Raw genomic sequence first — 11,849 nt, forward strand, 5'->3', positions numbered from 1 at the left:
AACTGTCACGGCAAGTGAGAAGAGCCGTGTGAAAAAAAGGAAAAAGAGGATCCAAGTGCAGGCAACAACTCAGACTGAAACCGTTTCGGAGGCCTGCCGTGCGGAAAGCAGTGGCAACAAGAAGACAGGTCCAGAGGTCAACCGTGTGGGAAATGGCGTAGGACAAGATGACGCAGAGCCAGACAAAGCAGGACCAGATGGTGGCAGAACAGCCCCTGGCACCTGAACGGGTGACGACATGGCTGCTGTAGGTGGATAAGGCTGTTAAGCTGGCGATTGAGCTGACGCTGATGGTGGCACTGATGGCTGGATGGACCCTCCTGAGCCTCCTGAGAACAGAAGAAAACTTGGCAGGTTCATCAGAGCCCCCAGCCAGCACTGATGGCGGCGTGGAAGCCATGGACAGCTGTAGTGAGTATTCCGTGACCCCAACAGAAACAGATGGCTGGAGCGGCTCTCTAGTGTCTCCAGCGGCAACAAACGACTTGCACAGCTCTCCAGAGCCCCCAGCAGGAACTGAAGCAGGACCAGTACCTGCGAGACCTCTGGTTGAGGTGGAGTTGGCTGGAACTGTGCAGACCATTTGCTCTGTTCAGGCAGCAACAGCCCAAAAAAAAAAAAAAAAAAAGTCCGCTGCTGGCTGAGTAAACTCACTGGAGCTTCAAGCAGAGAATGGAGGTGGCTGGGTTGGCTCGCCTGCACTCTCAGCAGAGACAGGGAGCTGAGACGGCCGGCTGAGCTCCCAGGTGAAACAGGCTGTGCAGATACATCCAGGGGTGCAGAATCAGCTGAGTTTGGCAGCTCTGCCTCTGGGGAAGCGGTAGGGGAAGTTTCAGTCTTTCTAAAAACCATTTCTTTGGCAACAGAAACAGGCTAGGTAGAAAGGGTTTCTTGCTCAGAATGACCAGGTGTCCTGGCAGATTTCTTTTATTTATCGATCACTTTAGTAATTGTAACATCACTTTCTCACTTAGTTATATGCATTTAGAATAACACCACAAATGGGCCTTATGCTGTATCACATACACACACACAGTGGGGCCATTGTAAGTTCATCCCAGCCAAACACCCTAGCGTTTGCCTCAGTTACATAAAAGGCTCATTTGACATGTCACATAACTCACTGGCCGGACCGTCAGAGACAAAGAGGAAAGAGGAAGAGGAAAATGTGATGGTGATCTATAAAGATTATAAGAAGTATAACAGCAAGAGGCAAGTGAGAAGTGGTAGCAGAAAACGATTAATCTTGTAAATTCATAATTTCATACATTTAGTTTAGCACTCAGTGCATGATCAACACTGATTTATTGCCAATAAGACAGCTGCACATTGGTAAGGTTTAAATCTTTCTACTGATAGATTTACACATTTTATAATCTGCTATGACACTGACATCAAATAACAAGCACGAGTCAATAATATAAGTCACATCAAAGTTAAGAGATGGAAAATATGATTGGAGGGGGTCTTATAAGTTCGAAATACCTAAAGTGAGAACCAATGTTAAGTATAGATGTGTGTCAGTTTGTGTTTTTCTTTGTCATCTTTCAGGAAGAATTTAAACATTTGTATCATTCAACGTTACGGAAATTTGGCTTGATGAATTACTTTGTGTTGATTTAATTTGTTGATTTATCATTGATTTCTTTTCAACCTGTTATATAACTTATTTGGTTAAGGATTTGATTATTCCTATGGGATAAAGGATAGGATAATTATTGTCATGGTTGGCGAAACAAAACACCGAAGCACAAGAAAGCCCCAAAACAAAACATGAGTCCAAAAAAGAACAGTTCAGGGGGCCGGCCGTGCGGACGGCAACGGCGGCGACGTGGAAACAGTTCAGGCGGCCGGCCGTTCGGGCGGCAGCAGCGGCGACGTGGAAACAGTTCAGGGGGCCGCCCACGACGGCGATGACGCCCGACCAGTAGCCTGGAAGGTGGCCGATAAACCGCAGATCCAGATGAGGCTGGATCAGGCGACGCTGAAGGCGAAGACACGGAGGCAGAGGCAGAGGCTGCAGCTGGCGAGGCAGAAGCAGAGGCTGCAGCTGGCGAGGCAGAAGCAGAGGCTGCAGCTGGCGAGGATGAAGAGGCTGCAGCTGGCGAGGATGAAGAGGCTGCAGCTGGCGAGGATGAAGAGGCTGCAGCTGGCGTGGGTGATGACTCGGAGGCTGCTGAAGGCGAAGGCGTGGAAGCCGGAGACTGAGGCGCTGCAGGCGGAGGCGTGGAAGCCGGAGGTGGTGGCTCTGCCGGCTGGACGGATCCCTCGGACCCTCCAGCGACGACAGGAGACAAAGGCTGGAGCGGTCCCTCGGACCCTCCAGCGGAGACAGGAGACAAAGGCCGGGCGGTTCTTCGGACCCTCCAGCGGAGACAGGCGACAAAGGCCGGAGCGGTCCTTCGGACCCTCCAGCGGAGACAGGCGACAAAGGCCGGAGCGGTCCCTCGGACCCTCCAGCGGAGACAGGAGACAAAGGCCGGAGCGGTCCCTCGGACCCTCCAGCAGAGGCCAAAACAAAGCCAACAGGCATGAAGTCCTTTGGCTGACATGAGGACAACTGGCGCTGCAACGAGCACTGACTCTGCCCAGCCAATGCTAACATGGTGCAGTTCTTAGGGGGCTGCTTAAACTTCAGGGGTCCAGAATCAGCTGGGGACTGAGACCTAGCCTCTGGGGAAGCCCTGGAGTGGCAAACTGTGCCAACGGCGGCTAAACCATGAAGAGTACCCTGAGTAGAAATTAAGTTACCTCCCTGCATAGAGTGAATGAGCAAAACTGGCGACACAGGAGACTGAGCAGAGAGTGGGAGCTGAGCAATTGGAGACACAGGTGAGAGTGGGAGCTGAGCTACTGGAGACACAGGTGAGAGTGGAAGCTGAGCGACTGGAGACACAGGTGAGAGTGGGAGCTGAGCTACTGGAGACACAGGTGAGAGTGGGAGCTGAGCTACTGGAGACACAGGTGGGAGTGGGAGCTGAGCTACTGGAGACACAGGTGGGAGTGGGAGCTGAGCTACTGGAGACACAGGTGGGAGTGGGAGCTGAGCTACTGGAGACACAGGTGACACTGGTGTGGTGGGGTGAAGGTAGCAAGGATGCAGTCTCTTTCTTAAGGGAGGATCGAATAATTTAGTGATAAATATTGATGGGAAAAAATGCTGATGCTGAGAATACCAGGCGGTGAGGGCTTCCAGGAGGGCAGCTGACCCTTCCTTGCCTGGACCGCCCATGCCAAACAGTTCGAAGCAAATCCTGGCTCTCAGAGCTGTTATTAGTTGTTTTAATCTTTTAATGTACAAAAAACCAGCTGTGCAGAGGGTGGAAGACAAAAAGTTGTCAAAAAAGACTACCTGGATGAGTCTCTTGGGAGTGTCCTCAGCGTGGATTACGCCCCGGCAGTAATCCCACAACTGTGCGAGATACAGAAACCGTGAGTCCGCTGGATCCATTTGATCCATTTCAGCCTATTCCTTTTTTGGTTACTGTATGATTGAGTACTTATATGTAAAATGATAATCTGTGTTGTTGTTGTTGACCGAAATAAATTTCACTTCACTTTCACTTTCAAAGTTCTATAACTCAAAGAAGGAAACACGTCCGTAACACTAACATCCATGGTATGTTCATTTCTTTTACCTCGAAAACTGTAAAGCAAACATGTTAATTGTGTGAATCCCAACAGAAGGAAATGGATTCAAATTCATTATACATTATTATGTGTTGGTTTAATCTTAACATTTGAACAATTTTGTTTCATATTTTTAATTTCTTACAGGGAGGTGAAGGGGGAGGTGGAATACCTGCAATTAAAATATGACAATGTAGCAACATGTTAGCAACACTTTTTCCTATTCACTATTACTTTATATGTAATTTATTTCCTTATGTCCATGTTCACATCCAAAGTACATGATGGTATCTTTTCCATTATAAAATCAAATCATCATAAAAACAAATCTGCTTACCCCAAACAGATTTTATATTTTTCCAAACGAAGCTCATGTTTTTTTTGTACTAACTACATGTTGGTAATAAAAAGCAAGCTGAAGAAAATAGCGAAGTCTTTAAATTCTTCTAGAAATTAAGTCTTTTAACTTGACACATACTAGTGGCTTGTTACGCATGCAGACTTCTGGATGTTAGAAGGCAATTTATATTGTTTATGAATAGGACTAAAGGTGGGAAGGTGTCTCTTTATAACTAAAAATGTTAATGTCGGGTTGCAAATTTTGAAACCAATATGATAAGCTATTAAAATCAAATCACTCAAAGAAATCCTCTGGAATAGGAGTAGAATTCTTAAAACAGGATTTATTAAACAGTGGCCTATGAACAGTAAACAGTACAGCTGGCTCTTCTGATTCACTGCAAAGCACATTTGCACATGACACATCACTAGTGAAGATGGACAGAGCCCCAGGCGCATCCTCAGCAGGGCCAAGTTTCTTTAACCCTATGTTTGGACTTGTCACCACAGGCCATAACATGATCAAAGGTTACTTATTGATCCTAATTACTATATTTCAAACAGTATGGATCAGCAGGTGCTCATACAACAAGTGGCACAGACTTTATTAATATAATTGTAGATAATATCTGGCCTAAATATATGGGTCTTGTGATTTGAACATGTAGGTTAAATGCTTAACACAAAGATTCCAATATATAAAACACTCCGGTGTAGGTGTATGTTGTGTATACCAGTATATATGATTACATAGTACATATGATTACAGTATGTGGTATAGAGCTAGGCGATAGAACGATAACGATATGTATCGCGATATAACTTTTACTCGATAGAGAAATTAAGCTATTGCGATAGACCTCGTCGCTCTTGTCCTCTTAAAAAAAAAAAAAAAAAAAAAAAAGAACAGCCAATCCAAATTAAGTAGCGCAGAGCCGAACCAATCACAGCCGCAGCGTCACGTCGCGTGACTTGTTACGTACAGCACAAGTGCCAAGCCGCACGTGTGTTTGTTTGGGAAGCAGCCAGCGGGTAATGGAGGAAATGAGTGTGCCGACTAGAAAAATCAACCGAGCGTGACCGAAGAGAAAACAGATAATGGTTCCAACGCCGGAGAGATTGTCGAACGGAAGAGCCATAGAAGTTCCGTAGTGTGAAGGTATTTCGGCTATTTCAAGTCTGACAAAAAACAGAGTAGCGTGCACTGTAAATTGTGCCGAAAGCAAGTCTGGAAATACAATGAACTGGTGCATGCGTCACACTGTGCGCCACGTTATTGTTTTGGTGAAATGAATTTCTACAATACTGTTAATTCTACTCTCTGCAGTGTTTAAATGCTTACATATACACACAGTTACTGTCCCTCCACACATACGACTCGGTTCTGCTTCTATGCCCCAGCTTTGTTTACTTTTTCCCACCGAGGCTTCTAGACTTCTGATTGGCCAACATTTCTGCACGGTTAGGAATCTAGCGCCACCTGCTGCTTTGGCATGTTCATAGCAGCGTTTTCCTTCATTTCTGCCTTTATGTGTGGACGGGATTATTTTTTAAAACGTAAACGGAAAATCTCAGTTTTCAAAAATACCCGTGTACGTGTGGACGTAGCCTCAGTCTCTGACTGGAAGCGCTAATTCGTCATTCGGCTTTTGTCAGACTAAAGTAACTGTTAAAACTGTTTGAAAAGCTAAGCTATACAACAAGGAGAGATTGAGAATTTCCTTTTAGTTCTCAGTTTATTTGATATTGACAAAAGTTAGTCAGTTTTGTCTGTTCTTCTGTAAAACAAACTAAGATTTATTTTTAGAATTTATATTTTGTTTCTAAGTGGAATTGACAATTTAGTCTGTTTCGTTTGTTCTATTTTGAAACTTAAACGCTTTAGCGGCTGCCTTTTGTGTAGTTTGCAATATTTGCCTTTATTTATCTGAAAAAGTCTCATGTTCCTTAAGTACATCTACCCTGTTGAACTTATTATGGGAAATAAATATTTAAATAAAAACAAGCTGCTGATTATTTCACATTTTACTTGTGAGCAACGGCACATTTAAATCTTACAAATATAGTTATTTGGCTTATATCGTGATAGATATCGTTATCGCCTGAAATGAAAAAAACATATCGTGATATGAAAAAATCTCATATCGCCCAGCTCTAATGTGGTATATATTAGGGGTGCAACGATACACAAAATTCACGGTTCGGTTCGGTTCGACACTTTGGTGTCACGGTTCGATATTTTTTCGATACAAAAAAAATGTTCATGCCTTTTTAATTTGTCATTTATTAAAATTATAAATATATATTTTAACTCAAAAGTACAGTTTTTAAATTTAACCCTAACCCTTGTGCGTGTTTTTTATTTTGACAGCGAATGCGCACCTGCGGACCACTTATGTGCAGCCCTGGTTATTTAGCTCGTCATATTGCAGCCACAGAAATTATTTTGTCCATGAAACCATAAAGCTGCACTTTCTTTTTGCCTTATAGTCTGATTTGTCATAACTTCTCCTGCTGCTTTTACACGCGCACTCACATAAGCTCAGCGATTCTCTGCGCGATCAACCTCTCACATGTTTAAGCTTGCTGCAGGAGATTTCACTTGTCATGTTTGCATAGTAAGCTAACGATTAATAAGACGATGTCAGAGGAATTGGTGCACAAATTATCATCACTCACCAATCAGTACTGTCGCTCTCTATACACAGTTCGCACGATTGCAAAGTGAAAGCAAAAAAACAAGCGCAAATTCAAACGCGACTTCAATATGTCACATATTGACAGTGGCTCACCGATGCCAATGACATAATTACCCAGCTACATTTCTGAAAGAATGCAAAAGCATTGACATATATTTTTCCTACAATAGCCCGACGGGCAGGGAAGAGAAAGATTTTGGTAGCCCGACTGAAAAAATCGCTAGCTCCGGGACGTCGGGCTAGCGATATTGCAAGCCCTGTATCTGATTGAGGAATCACTCATCTTTGGAAAAGAGAGTTTATTACAGAGAAATGGCTCTTTCCAAAATAAAAGCTATACTATCCGCTTCTTCTGGGCTATATTCTCAGCAGCATAAGGAGAATCATGTGCTAACAGCTGTCTAAATGACTCGGCTAAAGTTAGTAGCATGCTTGTTGTTTTTGTCTTTGCACTAGGATGATGTCGGCGTAAATGTGCAGTCATATTCGTTGTGTTCCCACTAGTGCTTTCAGGTTAATCTCGTTGAAATGACCTTAACGCCACAACACGGCAAATCTCCGTTAACGAGCTACCGCCGATCGCTCCGTGCATGGGGCTAGACGGCCAACACGTTAACGAGCTAACTGCGCTAACACACTAGTTCACACCAATGTAATTGAGCATTGCATGGCACATCCAACATACTGTTTTACTTTAGTCCATGACTCGCTTACCTTCAGGGTCATACGTCACATGAAAACCAAAATAATTCCAAACGCCAGATCTGAATGAGAGTGGGGGAGGTCCATGTTGCTGAGAGCTTAACTTCTGTCTCGCTAGCTTGCCCTGTGCTCTTCCTCCTGACTATGCTGTCTGTGTGGAGCGCTCAGTGGATCTGCGCTCGACAGTGCAGCCTAGGCGGAGTAGTCGAACACAGATTCACTGAGCGCGCAACACAGACAGCATCGTCAGAAGGAAAATTGATAAAATAAATTACAAATGTTGTATTGTTCGATACATATGCGTACCGAACCGAAAGCACTGTATCGAACGGTTCAATATCGATACGAATATCGTTGCACCCCTAGTATATATGTATATATATGTCATAGAAAAATTCCCAACATTAATAGCACCTCTAGATTTCTATCATAGTTTATAATATAGCATGTGTATATTGGTAATAGCCTATTTATTTTAGTATAGTGGTGTTCTCGGAAAGTCCACACGAGGCCAGATTTCAGAGATCACGTGGGCGTTATCTGTGATACCCCTAAAGTATAAGTTGTCTAAGTTAACTTGAGGTAACCAAGCCAGACAGTTTTTTTGTAATGAAAATGTAAACAATTATGTCGCCGGTAAGTTACTGCAGTGCCAGTTGTTTAATTCACACAACCTTATGCTGTAACCATGGTAACCACGGAGCAGCTGGATCAACACAGGTCAGACTCTGGGAAGTATCCCTCATCTCTCTTTGTGTCACGGCACTGGGTCAGCAACCCATTGTTTTGTGTTTGTGTTTAATTTATATTCCTTGATTATTGCTATTCATAGTTTTGAGTTCTCTTGATGATTTTCTGTTCATGTTATATTTGTTGTTCCTGCTTTTAGTTAAAGTCACTGTATCTTCCCTGTGTTCCATGTGTCATATTCATTCAGCCTGTGGTTGTGTCCAAATTCTTGGGCTGCATCCTCCTGAGGACCCAGCCTTCGCGGTCTACGTTTGCCGGGTAGTAGGCCGGAAGTAGACGGCTGGGGAAATTGGACGGTCTAGCCTTCTGATTAGCGTCACCGCTATCTCGGTGGAGTTTAATAAACTCGGCCGTCTGCTCCTTGCTATCTAAAATATAACAGGACACTGGCGTAAATTCTCGACCGTCTCATACTTCTGTTTAATCAGTTTTCTGTTTGATGTTTATTCAGCTGTGTAAAAACCAAGGAGGAACCCACCAGGGGGATTAATAAAGTTTTCTTTTATCTAATCTAATAACGTTAATCTCAGCCAAACCGATTGACTCACGAACAAATAAAACACTGAAAAAAGCCCAACAATAACATTTTTAGGTTATCTAAGTGACTTATATATTACGTTTAACCTGAGTAGCGAAGGTCCGCGGTGATCTGAAAATAATGTACCGGGAGTTGTGCCGTTCTCGGCGGCTTCAGTGACCCTCAAGCTCCCGACTAGCTATTGAGCTGGTGGGTAGCAGACGTCTCCGAAAACGTCGAAGCACTTTTGCAAATATGCGATATCTTGATAAACCGAGCAGATATTTGATGTTTACACAGCTACTTTCTCGCCTGAAAATATGTTAAAAGTTTATTTTGTGACCCAGAAAGATTAGTAAGAGTAATTTTAAAACTTAGTAGCGGCCGCCATTGTTGGAAACTGGAGTTTGGGATATGGTAGGCCACGAAGGACACACCCGACCCATCCTTCAAATTCGGGGAAAAGGAGGACGCATTTGTCGGCTGCATTCGGAGGAGTCTACGAATTTGGACATCCTTCGGCGCGTCGCTGTGACGTAATCGGTCTACAAATGCGGCCTCAGGAGGATGCAGCCCATGAATTTGGACACGCTATGTGTCTCAATGTCAATTCTGCATCTTTGTGAATTGTGTCATGTTTCCTGTTTTACTTTGAAAGTCCGTGTCCTGTCAATTTATTGTAGTGATGGGATTTCCGGATCTTTTTAGAGAACCGGTCATTTATGGGATCAGAACGATGCCACCTTGAAATGAAACCGAAAAAAAATATAGTAACTGAAATAAATGTACTGAAAAATCTTATATTGAAACTGGAAAAAAAAAAAATGATAGTGAAAAACAATTAATTGAAACAAATTTTGTTGTTTTCACTTATAATTTTTTTTTTTCAGATTCATTCCAATTTTTTTCGGTTTCAATCAATTTTTCGGTTTCAAACCGTTTTTCGGTTTCACTCTGCTGGCACCGTTTTGCCGTCCGGGCGCGCTGGGGGGGGGATTCCGACCCGTATGTATTTGCAGACATTATAGAGGCCACTAGTGCTGACCAAGCTGCCATCCTTCTTTCTTCCCGTCTTTCAATGGCTGCTTCAATTTCAGCTTGACCCTCTAAACCGCGGGTAAGTAATCATTTTTTGTTATCTTTCTTTGCTGTCCCACTGAACTGGACATTAGTTTAGTTTTTTTAACTACATCTGGTGAAGTTCTGGTAAAATACTGGTATTAGCCTATTTGTCGTAGCAAGCTAGCCTGAAGCTAATATTTGCTAAATTTAGTGATACCGTGTCTCTTTAGGAGTTGGAGGCCGGTGTTTTAGGAGCGGCACAAGATCTCATCAACAGGCAGTGTTAAATACAAAATATGAGTAAATGTATCCGTTACAGTTACCGTTCAATAGGTGATATTCAGAATAATAATAATAATAATACATTTTATTTGAGGGCGCCTTTCAGAAACCCAAGGTCACCTTACAAAAAACACAATTAATAAAAGGAACAATAGTCATAAAATACATAAAATAAGTTAAAATTACAAAACAGAGCGTGACAACAGATAAAATCAGCATTAAAGCGAATAAGCCAGTTTAAACAGATGTGTTTTGAGCTGAGAATACAGTTACTATGCTGAAATATATGGATTACATGGCGGTAATTTCCTGTTTCATATGTTAGGCCAGACCTTCCCAAAGTGTGGGGCCCGCCCCCTGGGGGGGAGGGGGGGCTGAAAAGGATAAAAAAAAAAAAAAAAACAAGGCTTGGACACTGTTAGCACGGGTGCCCACACAAACGCAAAGCAGGTGATGAAGCATAGCTGAATATGTTTCCAAACCAACTTCATTTTAAGCCAAAGACTAGAAAATATGGTGAAGCATTTCTTCCCTTTGGGTTCCATATGAACCAACGCAAAATCCCAACACAATTAAATATATTATATATTCATATATTAAAATATGAAAACAAAAAGAACATGCCGTTCTCTGTAATAATGGTAAATGGACTGGTTCTTATATAGCGCTTTTCTACTCTTCTGAGCACTCAAAGCGCTTTGTACAACTTGTGCATTCACACAAGCACGTTTATCTAAGTGCTTCTTTTAGCTAACATTCACACACATTCATACTCCGATGGATGCATCGGAGAGCAATTTGGGGTTAGTATCTTGCCCAAGGATATTTGGCATGCAGACTAGGGGAAGCCAGGAATTGAACCCCCAACCTTCCGATCAGTAGGTGACCTGCTCTACCACCTGAGCTACAGCTGCCCCACCAACTTGCCAGCTTGCCATCACCAGTGTGTGAATGTGTGTGTGAATGGGTGGATGACTGGATATGTAAAGCGCTTTGGGGTCCTTAGGGACTAGTAAAGCGCTATATAAATACAGGCCATTTACCATTTACCATTTAGTGTTAGCATGTATTTTCCAACAATAAAGCTGCTGCCTTTCATTAATTATTCTGTGTCAAAGCCCAGTATTTGGATCCTAACCAAGCCTCCCACACAGCTCACTTTGTCTTTCCCTGATGAGCATCAGTAATAAAGTCATAGGCACAACTTTATTTAACTTCCTCATGTTGGCTAAAAACTATTTTACAGATATGATCTTAAACCAGGACACAGACACTGTAATTGCTGACCTGATATCAAGTGTATACGTAGACTGAGCCCATCTTTGATGTTTGTTTTTATATCTACTCTTTCCTCTCAAACTTTTAAACAGCAGCGAGCAATACATATACACTGTTTATTCCTACAATGTTCTTACTCTCACATTGACAGTAGTAACAAAGTATCAGCGTGGCTGAGTTTACTGTAAATGGAAATAATTAAACAAAAAGCTGAGTAGGAAAACTTACTAGTTTCATGAATAGTAGTCCGACTGTGACTAGAGGACAGATGATCTGTACCATCTGATTAAGCTCTCAAATGCATAGTCAAGGGGGGGGACTAAGTACATATCCTGATTTGGACTTATATATCTAACTGGATGTTTATATGGGTTGAAAACCTAAGTAATTAAATATCTATTCATCGATCCTCTACCACTTATCCAACTTAAATTACAGTTCTTTAAACAAGAAATCACTGATTCACAGTGGAGAGTCTTACATCAAGGGTTAAAATGATTTATTTGAGTTACACGGCAGATAACAGTTTACAAGCATATATGTGTCATTCTTCATGCAGTTACCATTTTGAATATATAACATATATATAT

Source organism: Rhamphochromis sp. 'chilingali', assembly GCF_963969265.1.
Source record: "Rhamphochromis sp. 'chilingali' genome assembly, chromosome: 3".
NCBI classification, from domain to species: domain Eukaryota; kingdom Metazoa; phylum Chordata; class Actinopteri; order Cichliformes; family Cichlidae; genus Rhamphochromis; species Rhamphochromis sp. 'chilingali'.